The sequence below is a fragment of the Panulirus ornatus genome, chromosome 64 (assembly GCF_036320965.1).
Source record: "Panulirus ornatus isolate Po-2019 chromosome 64, ASM3632096v1, whole genome shotgun sequence".
Taxonomy (NCBI): domain Eukaryota; kingdom Metazoa; phylum Arthropoda; class Malacostraca; order Decapoda; family Palinuridae; genus Panulirus; species Panulirus ornatus.
In genome coordinates, this window is record NC_092287.1 from 22,122,172 (window position 1) to 22,137,457 (window position 15,286).

Here is a 15,286-nt window from a genome sequence, read left to right on the forward strand (position 1 = left end):
TTCAGATCAAGACCCTATGGACCCAAAACGTGGAACTAGATTACTTCAAGAACCCTGTTAACTCATGTCTAGATGTCTGCAAAGGGTTATCATGGCCAAAGGAGAGATAATGAAATAATAAGATGTAAATGTGGCATTGCCTTTGAAAATGCATGGGGAGGCAGAAAAGGTTTTTGCAAATCTGTACTTTTTATTACAAATTCAACACACCAATTTTCTTGACCTACCATATGGTAATTTTCATAAATACAGGAGGATGAGGTTAAAGTATAGTAAATTTAAGAGAGAATTTGGTTCTGTTTGAAAAAGATGAACAGTCTCCATTCATAATTCAACCTCTTCAAAGTTAAATACAGCTCATCCTTGTTACATTGACACAAGCAGAAATAAAGTTGTCTACTTTTTTGTGTATTATAATGGGAAATTACCAGTATATTAAAAGTAAGTAGTGTGGCCTGTGATGTCATAACTGGCTGGTCACTAAGGCAATCCTTTTTACCTAAACTAATGAAGATTTAGGAAGACAGTTGTTTGAAAAGTTTGGGGAAATATGAAAAGGAATTGAACTGGAAGGAGGTGAAAAAAAAAGAGGTGGATGCAAGAGTGGACATGTAAATGCAAAGCATAAGGAAGGGAAGTTGCAGAATCAAAAGGAGTAGGTGTGAGGAAGATGGAGAGAGTATTTTGAGGGACTAATGAGTGTACATGGTGATGTGGTAGTTGTTACATGCCTAGGTATGGAGGATGAAAGGAAAAGGATACAGGTGCAGGGGCCTATAGCAAGAAGAGAGGTAAACAGCAGTAATGAGGTTGAAGGCATGAAAGGCACCTGGATGGGATTACAACTGAAATACTGATGTGTATTGTCTGTGCTGGTAGATGCTGGATGGTGGTACACAGTTGTGATGTAAATAACTTTGTTAAGTTCTGCCACCTGATGAGGTGCATTATCTCCACAAAACATGTTGTACCACATGTAGAGAAAAATTATGTTAAAATTATATGAACTCCCACTGAGGTACAATTTTGCCTTCATAACTTTCATCACGGACTAGTGTGATCATCATATCTAGTGTGTGTGTGTGTGTGTGTGTGTATATTTATTTATCATACTTAGTCGCTGTTTTCCGCATTAGCGAGGTAGCGCAAGGAAACAGACCAAAGAATGGCCCAGTCCACCCACATACACATGTATATACATGAACACCCACACACACACACACACATATACATACCTATACATTACAATGTATACATACATAGACAAATACATACATACACATGTACATAGTCATACTTGCTGCCTTCAACCATTCCCGTCGCCACATCGCCACACTTGAAATAGCACCCCCCTCCGCCAGGCACACACAAGGTAGCGCTATGAAAAGACAACAAAGGCCACATTCATTCACACTCAGTCTCTAGCTGTCATGTGTAATGCACTGAAACAACAGTTCCCTTTACACATCCAGACCCCACAAAACTTTCCATGATTTACCCCAGACACTTCACATGCCCTGGCTCAATCCATTGACAGCATGTCGACCCCGGTATACCACATCATTCCAATTCAATTTATTCCTTGCATGCCTTTCACCCTCCTGTATGTTCAGGCCCTGATCATTCTAAAATCTTTTTCATTCCATCCTTCCACCTCCATTTGGTCTCCCACTTCTCCTCGTTCCCTCTACCTCTGATATATATATATTTATATTTATTTTATTTATTTTGCTTTGTCGCTGTCTCCCGTGTTAGCGAGGTAGCGCAAGGAAACACGAAAGAATGGCCCAACCCACCCACATACACATGTATATACATACACGTCTACACACGCAAATATACATACCTATACATCTCAACGTATACATATATATACACACACAGACATATACATATATACACATGTACATAATTCATACTGTCTGCCTTTATTCATTCCCATCGCCACCTCGCCACATATGAAATAACAACCCCCTCCCCCTCATCTGTGCGAGGTAGCGCTAGGAAAAGACAACAAAGGCCACATTTGTTCACACTCAGTCTCTAGCTGTCATGTAATAATGCACCGAAACCACAGCTCCCTTTCCACATCCAGGCCCCACAGAACTTTCCATGGTTTACCCCAGACGCTTCACATGCCCTGGTTCAATCCATTGACAGCACGTCGACCCTGGTATACCACATCGTTCCAATTCACTCTATTCCTTGCACGCCTTTCACCTTCCTGCATGCTCAGGCCCCGATCACTCAAAATCTTTTTCACTCCATCTTTCCACCTCCAATTTGGTCGCCGTCTTCTCCTCGTTCCCTCCACCTCTGACACATATATCCTCTTTGTCGATCTTTCCTCACTCGTTCTCTCCATGTGACCAAACCATTTCAAAACACCCACTTCTGCTCTCTCAACCACTCTTTTTATTACCACACATCTCAAATTACAGAGGTATAAGTTTGTTGAGCATTCCTGGTAAATTATATGGGAGGGTATTGATTGAGAGGGTGAAGGCATGTACAGAGCATCAGATTGGGGAAGAGCAGCGTGGTTTCAGAAGTGGTAGAGGATGTGTGGATCAGGTGTTTGCTTTGAAGAATGTATGTGAGAAATACTTAGAAAAGCAAATGGATTTGTATGTAGCATTTATGGATCTGGAGAAGGCATATGATAGAGTTGATAGAGATGCTCTGTGGAAGGTATTAAGAATATACAGTGTGGGAGGCAAGTTGTTAGAAGCAGTGAAAAGTTTTTATCGAGGATGTAAGGCATGTGTACGTGTAGGAAGAGAGGAAAGTGATTGGTTCTCAGTGAATGTAGGTTTGCGGCAGGGGTGTGTGATGTCTCCATAGTTGTTTAATTTGTTTATGGATGGGGTTGTTAGGGAGGTGAATGCAAGAGTTTTGGAAAGAGGGGCAAGTATGAAGTCTGTTGTGGATGAGAGAGCTTGGGAAGTGAGTCAGTTGTTGTTCGCTGATGATACAGCGCTGGTGGCTGATTCATGTGAGAAACTGCAGAAGCTGGTGACTGAGTTTGGTAAAGTGTGTGAAAGAAGAAAGTTAAGAGTAAATGTGAATAAGAGCAAGGTTATTAGGTACAGTAGGGTTGAGGGTCAAGTCAATTGGGAGGTAAGTTTGAATGGAGAAAAACTGGAGGAAGTAAAGTGTTTTAGATATCTGGGAGTGGATCTGGCAGAAGATGGAACCATGGAAGCGGAAGTGAATCATAGGGTGGGGGAGGGGGTGAAAATCCTGGGAGCCTTGAAGAATGTGTGGAAGTCGAGAAAATTATCTCGGAAAGCAAAAATGGGTATGTTTGAAGGAATAGTGGTTCCAACAATGTTGTATGGTTGCGAGGCATGGTCTATGGATAGAGTTGTGTGCAGGAGGGTGGATGTGCTGGAAATGAGATGTTTGAGGACAATGTGTGGTGTGAGGTGGTTTGATCGAGTAAGTAATGTAAGGGTTAAAGAGATGTGTGGAAATAAAAAGAGCGTGGTTGAGATAGCAGAAGAGGGTGTTTTGAAATGGTTTGGGCACATGGAGAGAATGAGTGAGGAAAGATTGACCAAGAGGATATATGTGTCGGAGGTGGAGGGAACGAGGAGAAGTGGGAGACCAAATTGGAGGTGGAAAGATGGAGTGAAAAAGATTTTGTGTGATCGGGGCCTGAACATGCAGGAGGGTGAAAGGAGGACAAGGAATAGAGTGAATTGGATATATATATATATATATATATATATATATATATATATATATATATATATATATATATATATATATATATATATATATATATATATTTTTTTTTTTTTTTTTCGCTGTCTCCCGCGTTTGCGAGGTAGCGCAAGGAAACAGACGAAAGAAATAGCCCAACCCACCCCCATACGCATGCCTTGATTCAACCCACTGACAGCACGTCAACCCCGGTATACCACATCGCTCCAATTCACTCTATTCTTTGCCCTCCTTTCACCCTCCTGCATGTTCAGGCCCCGATCACACAAAATCTTTTTCACTCCATCTTTCCACCTCCAATTTGGTCTCCCTCTTCTCCTCGTTCCCTCTACCTCCGACACATATATCCTCTTGGTCAATCTTTCCTCACTCATTCTCTCCATGTGACCAAACCATTTCAAAACACCCTCTTCTGCTCTCTCAACCACGCTCTTTTTATTTCCACACATCTCTCTTACCCTTACATTACTTACTCAATCAAACCACCTCACACCACACATTGTCCTCAAACATCTCATTTCCAGCACATCCACCCTCCTGCGCACAACTCTATCCATAGCCCACGCCTCGCAACCATACAACATTGTTGGAACCACTATTCCTTCAAACATACCCATTTTTGCTTTCCGAGATAATGTTCTCGACTTCCACACATTCTTCAAGGCTCCCAGAATTTTCGCCCCCTCCCCCACCCTATGATCCACTTCCGCTTCCATGGTTCCATCCGCTGCCAGATCCACTCCCAGATATCTAAAACACTTCACTTCCTCCAGTTTTTCTCCATTCAAACTCACCTCCCAATTGAATTGACCCTCAACCCTACTGTACCTAATAACCTTGCTCTTATTCACATTTACTCTTAACTTTCTTCTTTCACACACTTTACCAAACTCAGTCACCAGCTTCTGCAGTTTCTCACATGAATCAGCCACCAGCGCTGTATCATCAGCGAACAACAACTGACTCACTTCCCAAGCTCTCTCATCCCCAACAGACTTCATACTTGCCCCTCTTTCCAAAACTCTTGCTTTCACCTCCCTAACAACCCCATCCATAAACAAATTAAACAACCATGGAGACATCACACACCCCTGCCGCAAACCTACATTCACTGAGAACCAATCACTTTCCTCTCTTCCAACACGTACACATGCCTTACATCCTCGATAAAAACTTTTCACTGCTTCTAACAACTTGCCTCCCACACCATATATTCTTAATACCTTCCACAGAGCATCTCTATCAACTCTATCATATGCCTTCTCCAGATCCATAAATGCTACATACAAATCCATTTGCTTTTCTAAGTATTTCTCACATACATTCTTCAAAGCAAACACCTGATCCACACATCCTCTACCACTTCTGAAACCACACTGCTCTTCCCCAATCTGATGCTCTGTACATGCCTTCACCCTCTCAATCAATACCCTCCCATATAATTTGCCATGAATACTCAACAAACTTATACCTCTGTAATTCGAGCACTCACTCTTATCCCCTTTGCCTTTGTACAATGGCACTATATATATATATATATATATTTTTTTTTTTTGCTTTGTCGCTGTCTCCCGCGTTTGCGAGGTAGCGCAAGGAAACAGACGAAAGAAATGGCCCAACCCACCCCCATACACATGCCTTGATTCAATCCACTGACAGCACGTCAACCCCGGTATACCACATCGCTCCAATTCACTCTATTCTTTGCCCTCCTTTCACCCTCCTGCATGTTCAGGCCCCGATCACACAAAATCTTTTTCACTCCATCTTTCCACCTCCAATTTGGTCTCCCTCTTCTCCTCGTTCCCTCCACCTCCGACACATATATCCTCTTGGTCAAGTCTTTCCTCACTCATTCTCTCCATGTGACCAAACCATTTCAAAACACCCTCTTTTGCTATCTATATATATATATATATATTTTTTTTTTTTGCTTTGTCGCTGTCTCCCGTGTTTGCGAGGTAGCGCAAGGAAACAGACGAAAGAAATGGCCCAACCCACCCCCATACACATGTATATACATACGTCCACACACGCAAATATACATACCTACACAGCTTTCCATGGTTTACCTCAGACGCTTCACATGCCCTGATTCAACCCACTGACAGCACGTCAACCCCGGTATACCACATCGATCCAATTCACTCTATTCCTTGCACTCCTTTCACCCTCCTGCGTGTTCAGGCCCCGATCACACAAAATCTTTTTCACTCCATCTTTCCACCTCCAATTTGGTCTCCCACTTCTCGTTCCCTCCACCTCCGACACATATATCCTCTTGGTCAATCTTTCCTCACTCATTCTCTCCATGTGCCCAAACCATTTCAAAACACCCTCTTCTGCTCTCTCAACCACGCTCTTTTTATTTCCACACATCTCTCTTACCCTTACATTACTTACTCGATCAAACCACCTCACACCACACATTGTCCTCAAACATCTCATTTCCAGCACATCCATCCTCCTGCGCACAACTCTATCCATAGCCCACGCCTCGCAACCATACAACATTGTTGGAACCATTATTCCTTCAAACATACCCATTTTTGCTTTCCGAGATAATGTTCTCGACTTCCACACATTCTTCAAGGCTCCTAGAATTTTCGCCCCCTCCCCCACCCTATGATCCACTTCCGCTTCCATGGTTCCATCCGCTGCCAGATCCACTCCCAGATATCTAAAACACTTTACTTCCTCCAGTTTTTCTCCATTCAAACTTACCTCCCAATTGACTTGACCCTCAACCCTACTGTACCTAATAACCTTGCTCTTATTCACATTTACTCTTAACTTTCTTCTTTCACACACTTTACCAATCTCAGCCACCAGCTTCTGCAGTTTCTCACATGAATCAGCCACCAGCGCTGTATCATCAGCGAACAACAACTGACTCACTTCCCAAGCTCTCTCATCCCCAACAGACTTCATACTTGCCCCTCTTTCCAAAACTCTTGCATTCACCTCCCTAACAACCCCATCCATAAACAAATTAAACAACCATGGAGACATCACACATCCCTGCCACAAACCTACATTCACTGAGAACCAATCACTTTCCTCTCTTCCTACACGTACACATGCCTTACATCCTCGATAAAAACTTTTCACTGCTTCTAACAACTTGCCTCCCACACCATATATTCTTAATACCTTCCACAGAGCATCTCTATCAACTCTATCATATGCCTTCTCCAGATCCATAAATGCTACATACAAATCCATTTGCTTTTCTAAGTATTTCTCACATACATTCTTCAAAGCAAACACCTGATCCACACATCCTCTACCACTTCTGAAACCACACTGCTCTTCCCCAATCTGATGCTCTGTGCATGCCTTCACCCTCTCAATCAATACCCTCCCATATAATTTACCAGGAATAGTCAACAAACTTATACCTCTGTAATTTGAGCACTCACTCTTATCCCCTTTGCCTTTGTACAATGGCACTATGCACGCATTCCGCCAATCCTCAGGTACCTCACCATGTGTCATACATACATTAAATAACCTTACCAACCAGTCAATAATACAGTCTCCCCCTTTTTTAATAAATTCTATATATATATATATATATATATATATATATATATATATATATATATATATATATCCCTGGGGATAGGGGAGAAAGAATACTTCCCACGTATTCCCTGCGTGTCGTAGAAGGCGACTAAAAGGGGAGGGAGCGGGGGGCTGGAAATCCTCCCCTCTCAATTTTTTTTAATTTTCCAAAAGAAGGAACAGAGAAGGGGGCCAGGTGAGGATATTCCCTCAGTGGCCCAGTTCTCTGTTCTTAACGCTACCTCGCTAACGCGGGAAATGGCGAATAGATTGAATAAAAAAAAAAAGAAAAAAAAATATATATATATATATATATATATATATATATATATATATATATATATATATATATATATATATATATATATCCTCTTTGTCAATCTTTCCTCACTCGTTCTCTCTATGCGACCAAACTATTTCAACACGTCCTCTTCTGCTCTCTCAACCACTCTCTTTTTATTACCACACATATCTCTTATCTTTCCACTTTTTACTCGATCACACCACCTCACACCACATATTGTCCTCAAACATCTCATTTCCAACGCATCCACCCTCCTCCGCACAACCCTATCTATAGACCATGCCTCGCAACCATACAACACTGTTGGAACCACTATTCCTTTAAACATACCCATTTTTGCTATCTCAGATAATGTTCTCACCTTCCACACATTCTTCAACGCTCCCAGAGCCTTCACCCCTTCTCCCACCCTGTGACTCACTTCCACTTCCATAGTTCCATCTGCTGCTAAATCCACTCCTAGATATCAAAAACACTTCACTTTCTCCACTTTCTCAAGTTTTTCTCCATTCAAACTTACCTCCCAATTAATTTGTCCCTCAACCCTACCCTGCTCTTATTCACATTTACTCTCATCTTTCTTCTTTCACGCACTTCACCAAACTCAGTCACCAACTTCTGCAGTTTTTCACCCAAATCAGCCACCAGCGCTGTATCATCAGCGAACAACATCTGAGTCATTTCCCAAGCCCTTTCATTTGAAACAGACTGTATACTTGCTCCTCTCTCCAAAACTCTTGCATTCACCTCTCTAACCAACTTATCCATAAACAAATTAAACAATCAGGAAGACATCACACACCCCTGCTGCAAACCGACATTCACTGGGAACCAATCACTTTCCTCTCTTCCTACTCATACACATGCCTTACATCCTTGGTAAAACTTTTCACTGCTTTTAGCAACTTACCTCCCACACCATATACTCTTGATGTCTTCCACAAAGCATCTCTATCAACCCTATCATATGCCTTCTCCAGATCAATAAATGCTACATACAAATCCATACAAAGTGATTGGTTCTCAGTGAATGTAGGTTTGCGGCAGGGGTGTGTGATGTCTCCATGGTTGTTTAATTTGTTTATGGATGAGGTGGAAAGATGGACTGAAAAAGATTTTGCGTGATCGGGGCCTGAACATGCAGGAGGGTGAAAGGCGGGCAAGGAATAAAGTTAATTGGAATGATGTGGTATACCGGGGCCGAAGTGCTGTCAGTGGATTGAACCAGGGCATGTAAAGCGTCTGAGGTGAACCATGGAAAGTTTTGTGGGGCTTGGACATGGAAATGGAGCTGTGGTTTCAGTGCATTACACATGACAGCTAGAGACTGAGTGTGAACGAATGTGGCCTTTGTTGTCTTTTCCTGACGCTACCTCGCATTTGTGAGGGGGGGAGGAGGTTGTCATTTCATGTGCGGTGGGGAGGGAACAGAAATGAATAAAGGCAGCAAGTATGAATTAGGTACATGTGTATATATGTTATGTCTGTGTATGTATATATATGTATATGTTGAAATGTATAAGTATGTATATGTGCATGTGTGGACGTGTATGTATATGTGGGTGGGTTGGGCCATTCTTTCATTTGCTTCCTTGCGCTACCTCGCTAACGCAGGAGACAGCAACAAAGTATAATAAATATATATTTATTTTTTATTTTGCTTTGTCGCTGTCTCCTGCGTTTGCGAGGTAGCGCAAGGAAACAGACAAAAGAAATGGCCCAACCCACCCCCATACACATGTATATACATACACGTCCACACAAGCAAATATACATACCTATACATCTCAATGTACACATATATATACACACACAAACATATACATATATACACATGTGCATAATTCATACTGTCTACCTTTATTTATTCCCATCGCCACCTCGCCACACACGGAATACCATCCCCCTCTCCCCTCATGTGTGCGAGGTAGCGCTAGGAACAGACAACAAAGGCCCCATTCATTCACACTCAGTCTCTAGCTGTCATGTAATAATACCCGAAACCACAGCTCCATTTCCACATTCAGGCCCCACAGAACTTTCCATGGCTTACCCCAGATGCTTCACATGCCCTGATTCAATCCATTGACAGCACGTCGACCCTGGTACACTACATCGATCCAATTCACTCTATTCCTTGCCCGCCTTTCACCCTCCTGCATGTTCAGGCCCGGATCACGCAAAATCTTTTTCACTCCATCTGTCCACCACATCCATAAACAAATTAAACAACCATGGAGACATCACACACCCCTGCCGCAAACCTACATTCACTGAGAACCAATCACTTTCTTCTCTTCCTACACGTACACATGCCTTACATCCTCGATAAAAACTTTTCACTGCTTCTAACAACTTGCCTCCCACACCATATATTCTTAATACCTTCCACAGAGCATCTCTATCAACTCTATCATATGCCTTCTCCAGATCCATAAATGCTACATACAAATCCATTTGCTTTTCTAAGTATTTCTCACATACATTCTTCAAAGCAAACACCTGATCCACACATCCTCTACCATTTCTGAAACCACACTGCTCTTCCCCAATCTGATGCTCTGTAGATGCCTTCACCCTCTCAATCAATACCCTCCCATATAATTTACCAGGAATACTCAACAAACTTATACCTCTGTAATTTGAGCACTCACTCTTATCCCCTTTGCCTTTGTACAATGGCACTATGCACGCATTCCGCCAATCCTCAGGCACCTCACCATGAGTCATACATACATTAAATAACCTTACCAACCAGTCAATAATACAGTCACCCCCTTTTTTAATATATATATATATATATATATATATATATATATATATATATATATATATATATATATATTTTTTTTTTTTTTTTTTTTATACTTTGCCGCTGTCTCCCGCGTTTGCGAGGTAGCGCAAGGAAACAGACGAAAGAAATGGCCCAACCCCCCCCCATACACATGTACATACACACGTCCACACACGCAAATATACATACCTACACAGCTTTCCATGGTTTACCCCGGACGCTTCACATGCCTTGATTCAATCCACTGACAGCACGTCAACCCCTGTATACCACATCGCTCCAATTCACTCTATTCCTTGCCCTCCTTTCACCCTCCTGCATGTTCAGGCCCCGATCACACAAAATCTTTTTCACTCCATCTTTCCACCTCCAATTTGGTCTCCCTCTTCTCCTCGTTCCCTCCACCTCCGACACATATATCCTCTTGGTCAATCTTTCCTCACTCATTCTCTCCATGTGCCCAAACCATTTCAAAACACCCTCTTCTGCTCTCTCAACCACGCTCTTTTTATTTCCACACATCTCTCTTACCCTTACGTTACTTACTCGATCAAACCACCTCACACCACACATTGTCCTCAAACATCTCATTTCCAGCACATCCATCCTCCTGCGCACAACTCTATCCATAGCCCACGCCTCGCAACCATACAACATTGTTGGAACTACTATTCCTTCAAACATACCCATTTTTGCTTTCCGGGATAATGTTCTCGACTTCCACACATTTTTCAAGGCTCCCAAAATTTTCGCCCCCTCCCCCACCCTATGATCCACTTCCGCTTCCATGGTTCCATCCGCTGACAGATCCACTCCCAGATATCTAAAACACTTCACTTCCTCCAGTTTTTCACCATTCAAACTCACCTCCCAATTGACTTGACCCTCAACCCTACTGTACCTAATAACCTTGCTCTTATTCACATTTACTCTTAACTTTCTTCTTCCACACACTTTACCAAACTCCGTCACCAGCTTCTGCAGTTTCTCACATGAATCCGCCACCAGCGCTGTATCATCAGCGAACAACAACTGACTCACTTCCCAAGCTCTCTCATCCCCAACAGACTTCATACTTGCCCCTCTTTCCAAGACTCTTGCATTTACCTCCCTAACAACCCCATCCATAAACAAATTAAACAACCATGGAGACATCACACACCCCTGCCGCAAACCTACATTCACTGAGAACCAATCACTTTCCTCTCTTCCTACACGTACACATGCCTTACATCCTCGATAAAAACTTTTCACTGCTTCTAACAACTTGCCTCCCACACCATATATTCTTAATACCTTCCACAGAGCATCTCTATCAACTCTATCATATGCCTTCTCCAGATCCATAAATGCTACATACAAATCCATTTGCTTTTCTAAGTATTTCTCACATACATTCTTCAAAGCAAACACCTGATCCACACATCCTCTACCACTTCTGAAACCACACTGCTCTTCCCCAATCTGATGCTCTGTACATGCCTTCATCCTCTCAATCAATACCCTCCCGTATAATTTACCAGGAATACTCAACAAACTTATACCTCTGTAATTTGAGCACTCACTCTTATCCCCTTTGCCTTTGTACAATGGCACTATGCACGCATTCCGCCAATCCTCAGGCACCTCACCATGAGTCATACATACATTAAATAACCTTACCAACCAGTCAACAATACAGTCACCCCCTTTTTTAATAAATTCCACAGCAATACCATCCAAACCTGCTGCCTTGCCGGCTTTCATCTTCCGCAAAGCTTTTACTACCTCTTCTCTGTTTACCAAATCATTTTCCCTAACCCTCTCACTTTGCACACCACCTCGACCCAAACACCCTATATCTGCCACTCTGTCATCAGACACATTCAACAAACCTTCAAAATACTCATTCCATCTCCTTCTCACATCACCACTACTTGTTATCACCTCCCCATTTGCGCCCTTCACTGAAGTTCCCATTTGCTCCCTTGTCTTACGCACCCTATTTACCTCCTTCCAGAACATCTTTTTATTCTCCCTAAAATTTACTGATAGTCTCTCACCCCAACTCTCATTTGCCCTTTTTTTCACCTCTTGCACCTTTCTCTTATATATATATATATATATATATATATATATTTTTTAATTTTCCAAAAGAAGGAACAGAGAAGGGGGCCAGGTGAGGATATTCCCTCAGAGGCCCAGTCCTCTGTTCTTAACGCTACCTTGCTAACGCAGGAAATGGCGAATAGTTTGAAAAAAAAAAAAAAAAAATATATATATATATATATATATATATATATATATATATATATATATATATATATATAGAAAGTAGGAGAGATGGCCACAGAGCATTATTGGATTACGTGTTAATTGACAGGCGCGCGAAAGAGAGATAGACTTTTGGATGTTAATGTGCTGAGAGGTGCAACTGGAGAGATGTCTGATCATTATCTTGTGGAGGCGGTGAAGATTTGTATGGGTTTTCAGAAAAGAAGAGAGAATGTTGGGGTAAAGAGGGTGGTGAGAGTAAGTGAGCTTGGGAAGGAGACTTGTGTGAGGAAGTACCAGGAGAGACTGAGTACAGAATGGAAAAAGGTGAGAACAAAGGAGGTAAGGGGAGTGGGGGAGGAATGGGATGTATCTAGGGAAGCAGTGATGACCTGCGCAAAAGATGCTTGTGGCATGAGAAGCGTGGGAGGTGGGTTGATTAGAAAGGGTAGTGAGTGGTGGGATGAAGAAGTAAGATTATTAGTGAAAGAGAAGAGAGAGGCATTTGGACAATTTTTGCAGGGAAAAAATGGAAATGAGTGGGAGATGTATAAAAGAAAGAGGCAGGAGGTCAAGAGAAAGGTGCAAGAGGTGAAAAAGAGGGCAAATGAGAGTTGGGGTGAGAGAGTATCATTAAATTTTAGGGAGAATAAAAAGATGTTCTGGAAGGAGGTAAATAAAGTGCATAAGACAAGGGAGCAAATGGGAACTTCAGTGAAGGGGGCTAATGGGGAGGTGATAACAAGTAGTGGTGATGTGAGAAGGAGGTGGAGTGAGTACTTTGAAGGTTTGTTGAATGTATTTGATGATAGAGTGGCAGATATAGGGTGTTTTGGTTGAGGTGGTGTGCAAAGTGAGAGGGTTAGGGAAAATGATTTGGTAAACAAAGAAGAGGTAATAAAAGCTTTGCAGAAGATGAAAGCCGGCAAGGCAGCAGGGTTGGATGGTATTGCAGTGGAATTTATTAAAAAAGGGGGTGACTGTATTGTTGATTGGTTGGTAAGGTTATTTAATGTATGTATGATTCATGGTGTGGTGCCTGAGGATTGGCGGAATGCTTGCATAGTGCCATTGTACAAAGGCAAAGGGGATAAGAGTGAGTGCTCAAATTACGGAGGTATAAGTTTGTTGAGTATTCCTGGTAAATTATATGGGAGGGTATTGATTGAGAGGGTGAAGGCATCTACAGAGCATCAGATTGGGGAAGAGCAGTGTGGCTTCAGAAGTGGTAGAGGATGTGTGGATCAGGTGTTTGCTTTGAAGAATGTATGTGAGAAATACTTAGAAAAGCAAATGGATTTGTATGTAGCATTTATGGATCTGGAGAAGGCATATGATAGAGTTGATAGAGATGCTCTGTGGAAGGTACTAAGAATTTATGGTGTGGGAGGCAAGTTGTTAGAAGCAGTGAAAAGTTTTTATCGGGGATGTAAGGCATGTGTACGTGTAGGAAGAGAGGAAAGTGATTGGTTCTCAGTGAATGTAGGTTTGCGGCAGGGGTGTGTGATGTCTCCATGGTTGTTTAATTTGTTTTTGGATGGGGTTGTTAGGGAGGTGAATGCAAGAGTTTTGGAAAGATGGGCAAGTATGCAGTCTGTTGGGGATGAGAGAGCTTGGGAGGTGAGTCTGTTGTTGTTCGCTGATGATACAGCGCTGGTGGCTGATTCATGTGAGAAACTGCAGAAGCAGGTGACTGAGTTTGGTAAAGTGTGTGAAAGAAGAAAGTTAAGAGTAAATGTGAATAAGAGCAAGGTTATTAGGTACAGTAGGGTTGAGGGTCAAGTCAATTGGGAGGTAAGTTTGAATGGAGAAAAACTGGATGAAGTGAAGTGTTTTAGATATCTGGGAGTGGATCTGGCAGCGGATGGAACCATGGAAGCGGAAGTGAATCATAGGGTGGAGAAGGGGGCGAAAATCCTGGGAGCCTTGAAGAATGTTTGGAAATCGAGAACATTATCTCGGAAAGCAAAAATGGGTATGTTTGAAGGAATAGTGGTTCCAACAATGTTGTATGGCTGCGAGGCGTGGGCTATGGATAGAGTTGTGCGCAGGAGGGTGGATGTGCTGGAAATGAGATGTTTGAGGACAATATGTGGTGTGAGGTGGTTTGACCGAGTAAGTAATGTAAGGGTAAGAGAGATGTGCGGAAATAAAAAGGGGGTGGTTGAGAGAGCAGAAGAGGGTGTTTTGAAATGGTTTGGGCACATGAGAGAATGAGTGAGGAAAGATTGACCAATAGGATATATGTGTCGGAGGTGGAGGGAACGAGGAGAAGTGGGAGACCAAATTGGAGGTGGAAAGATGGAGTGAAAAAGATTTTGAGTGATCGGGGCCTGAACATGCAGGAGGGTGAAAGGCGGGCAAGGAATAGAGTGAATTGGATCAATGTGGTATACCGGGGTCAACGTGCTGTTAATGGATTGAATCAGGGCATGTGAAGCGTCTGGGGTAAACCATGGAAAGTTGTGTGGGGCCTGGATGTGGAGAGGGAGCTGTGGTTTCGCGCATTATTACATGACAGCTAGAGACTGAGTGTGAATGAATGGGGCCTTTGTTGTCTTTTCCTAGTGCTACCTCGCACACATGAGGGGGGAGGGGGATGTTATTTCATGTGTGGCGAGGTGGCGATGGGAATAAAT

The 15,286-nt window shown here is 42.5% G+C and overlaps 1 protein-coding gene across 1 annotated transcript in view; it reads right to left on the bottom strand.

Annotated features, from left to right (window-relative positions):
• LOC139746310 (serine/threonine-protein kinase SIK2-like) overlaps positions 1-15,286 on the bottom strand; it is a 184,800-nt gene that overhangs the window by 14,170 nt on the left and 155,344 nt on the right. The window lies entirely within an intron of this gene.